Here is a 4,168-nt window from a genome sequence, read left to right as displayed (position 1 = left end):
TTTAATTCAGTGGCCTTTTGAAATGGTGTATAAATGTCAGAAATGCTCTTAAAACAACAAAGTCTTACATTTCTAAGGGTAGGTTCACATACTTTCTGTATAGGTCATAGGCTGTATCTTAAAATCTAAAATCTAAAAAAACATTTCCACATTTATTACAACGAGAAAATGCTGCTTTTTACTTATTTTATCATGTTTTTAATATGAAAAGGTCCACAAATATCTATGTTTAAAATGTTTTATAGGCTACTGGATTTTCATAAATATGTAAGCAGAAAACATACAAATGTTTTAACAGCAAGTAACATACAAAAATGTCAAACCATGCATGTTTTTGATTAACATAAATTATAATTAATGGATTGCATAAAAAAAAAAAAAAAAAAAAAAAAACTCAATACATATGCCCTGACATTACATAACTTTTTTGATAAAGTCCACCTTCAAAATATAGTTGAACCTGGCCTCCTCAATTTGTGGGTGTGCAATATTTTCCCCCTAATCTTTATTGAGTTCAATAGTAAATCTGTTGAGATTATGGGTGTGCCTGAATCCCATAAAAGGCGGCTCTGTAAACTGGCAGACTAAGATGATTGTGGCTGTTTAAATGAGCACCCTCATTGTTTCAAGGTACGTTGGTTCACAGCATTTTCAGAAGTTGGCAACTCGCTGAGTGAGTAATGAGATACTCCAGAGTGAGTTCTCTAAACAAACACCCATCCACTATAAGAAGGCATGCTCATGTTATGAGGTAGGAGAGGGAGGAGAAAAGAGGCATGTAGAGACAGAGTCATTCATGCACTTCTTGCACTCCTTGGCCTTTGAAACAAAAAAAAACAAATACATTTTTTTAATAGATACAAAAGTATTCTGGCTCAGTGCTGCACTTACAGTCATGATGAATTATGTTTTTTATGCATCTCTATTGTAGTTTTTTAATGACATGATATCTGAAGAAATGGTTTGGTAGACCCCTAATATAGACCCACCAACTTAAATAACTTAGTAACAGCCACAAACTAAAATTTACTTTTTTCTGCAAAATTACTTCTTACGTCTAAATTACTAACATTTACATTTGTGTGTGTGTGTGTGTGTGTGTGTGTGTGTGTGTGTGTGTGTGTGTGTGTGTGTGTGTGTGTGTGTGTAAATTAAAGTGATTTCATTAAGTTTTAGGGTGTTTCTGGATCCACCTAATAGTGGATGGAATGTGTGTGATTAGTGACACTTTTTTATTCAGTGCTTCTTAAGAAGCTCAGTCATGCCAAGCTGGGACAGATTTAGCAAATCATGGGAAGTGGGCTTCAGTCTACCCTCCATAATCTGGAAATACAGACCCGACTGGTTTCATTCATCTGAATTCTTACTATAGAAACCTGAGATCTAAATTTAATTTAGTTTTGCATATTGGGTACAAAGCTGGTTGGATCCAGTCTGTTGATGTTTCTCATGAAGTCCCAAATAAGTCTTTACAAAACAATGCTGTTTTTGCATGATCAGCATAGAATTTACATCTTTTACTATTAAGAAAACATTGTGTAAACTATTAAAATTTGATATTATAGAATGCTGAGTGACTCTCCATTCTCCATTTACAAAAAAATAAATAAAAATAAATAATAATAAAAACCCTGCTTTTATGCAAATTACACATACCACAGCATCTACAAGTCAAGTAAATCCAGTATTCAACATTTAACAGTAGACAGACATGTTCTGTTCTTGATGTAAAGATCTGACTGTGGTGTTTTTCAAAGTGAGTCCTTTTCAAAGTGGGTTGAAATGGAAATACTGAATGTATCATCCATGAATAGGACAATGAAAAGATAATAACATCCCATCCCCACATGCATTATTAAAAATTCAAATGAATGAATGTGCTGTTCAGTTGTGTTGTTGTATTGACTTTTGTTTTGCACGCTTTTAAAATTCAGAAAAGGTGTTTTGTCTGTTTCTCTTGTTAATTCCCTTCAGAGAAACTATACTGCGACTAGACTTAATAGGATTAAAAACAAGATTTTGGCTTTATTTTATCAGATCTAGACTATTGGGTGCCATTAAAATACACATCAGAAGATATTCTGTTCTGTACTACCACTGTTTGATCTGCAGATATGGCGCTCATCTGAAAATGATTCCACCCTTGTGACTGACTGGTGGCATAGCTGCATACTTTACAGCCTTTTTGTGATGAATGTGATAATACACATAAACTGCTCTTACTGAAATAAAACTGTATTGAAAAAAATATATATTGTGGGTATAAGTGTGGGTCCAATCTATGCATATGTTAATCCAATTTTTTTTTTTTTTTTTTTTTTTAAGCAACATTTCAAAGGTGTTTTTAGTATCAGTTGATGACCCATAAAGGGTGTGTCAATTCTTGTCACTAGTACTTAAACTATAGGAATGTGCTAGATCTCTCATCAACAAACATGGCACTTTACAGTTTTTTTTTTTTTTTTTTTTTTTTAAATTGATTACACACAATTTCTGAAACTATGGCTCCATTTCTCAAAACGCAACACACTAAACCTCAAAACACGCACATATGATGCAAAACATCACACATCTCTTGCAAAAGCAAACACTTCATTCAGAACTATTTTAACTCTTCTGAAAATGTTTTTGCATTGTAACACTACACAAACCATTAAATGATTAGCCACATACACGCCAAACTACACACAGATGTGAAAAATGTAAAACACAACTAACTGTACCAAGTGTCATAGCACTTACACTTACATCTATGTGCAGTGCACAAATACACTTTATATAGAGTATGTATGCACCATTGATAAACTTCACTGTTATTGAACTAAACTGAATCAACACTGAACTTAAGCTTAATAATGACACTATTGGCTTGTTAGAGCTGCTTTAAAGCAGAATTGGAATTTGTTACTATTGTGAAGCTGCTTTGAAACAATCTGTATTGTGTAAAGTGCTACAGAAATAAAGGTGACTTGACTTGAATGCATATTCAGTATATATTACAAAATAAACAAATGCAAGGGTAATTTCTTTCTGAAAACATTGAGTTTTGATTTCTAAGTGATCAAGTTATGTATAAGTCATTTACAAGTTTCACGCATGATCATTGGGTGTAGGTAATTGGGAAATTATTGTGGCATTTAAATGGGAGTGTTTTCTACATGAAACACACGAGCTGTTAGTTTTGAGTGACGTCTCTAATGCAGAGAACTGTGTTTAGCATTTTGCAAAAAGTTTGTTTAACAATTGCAAACTGAGTGTAAAGCATATAATGTGCTTGCAGTTTTGCAGACTTGGTCTGAAGATTGGGTATATGAGTGAATTTTTTTCACTGAGTGGGTCTCAAGTGTGTAAGCATTTAAAAAAAAACTGTAAAACATAAATGCTCATTTGTGTTCTATATATATTCGTGTGTGTGTGTGCATATTATTTAGTAAGATATCTACTGTCATCACCCTCGACACAGAAATATTTGAGCAAAGAAAATGTGGGTGCTTACTGCATTGCAGTAATTCCAAGGTGCCAAGCCCTGTTATGTTATCGAAGCAAATAATGTACACATTGGAAAATATGCATAATACACCCTAACTTCAGATCTGCTAAACTTGCAAACACAAAAACATGCTTTCACGCCAATATGTGCACATGAATAATTTCCAAAAAGGTGATGATGAGTCTGCACCCTGCAGATAGCTTACAGTCTCTAGCCAAACCCCTGGCCAAACCCTTGTCTGATTACTGTAATGGTTTGCTACAGTAAACTTTCTCCACAATGTCCCGGAGATCCAGCCCGGACATGCATTCTCTTGCCTTACCTTCCCGTCTGACGTCTTTAAAGGGGCTTGTGCACACCATAGCTAAAGCTTATTACTCATCACAAACACTCGGACAAAGCGATGATTGCTGTACCATGATCTCACACCTTTCACACCTGGTTTATACTATCATAAGTGTCATGATAGTTGTAGATGATTGTGTAATACTATGCAATGGTGGCTGTGACACCCAACCGTTGGCTTATCATGTTGACTTGAACTGGAAATGAGAAATGGTCTGACTATGCAGGGCGTATTGCGTGGGAACGCTGTATGAGTGATCATAAAAAAAGTTTAAAGGTAGAGCGAAATATACTGTACTTTTGTGGCAAATTTTCTCGCTGTTGTTTTCTCCC

Source organism: Rutilus rutilus (assembly GCF_951802725.1).
Source record: "Rutilus rutilus genome assembly, chromosome: 12".
Taxonomy (NCBI): Eukaryota; Metazoa; Chordata; class Actinopteri; order Cypriniformes; family Leuciscidae; genus Rutilus; species Rutilus rutilus.
The sequence above is the reverse complement of the archived record's forward strand: the minus strand, read 5'-3'. Positions refer to the sequence as shown.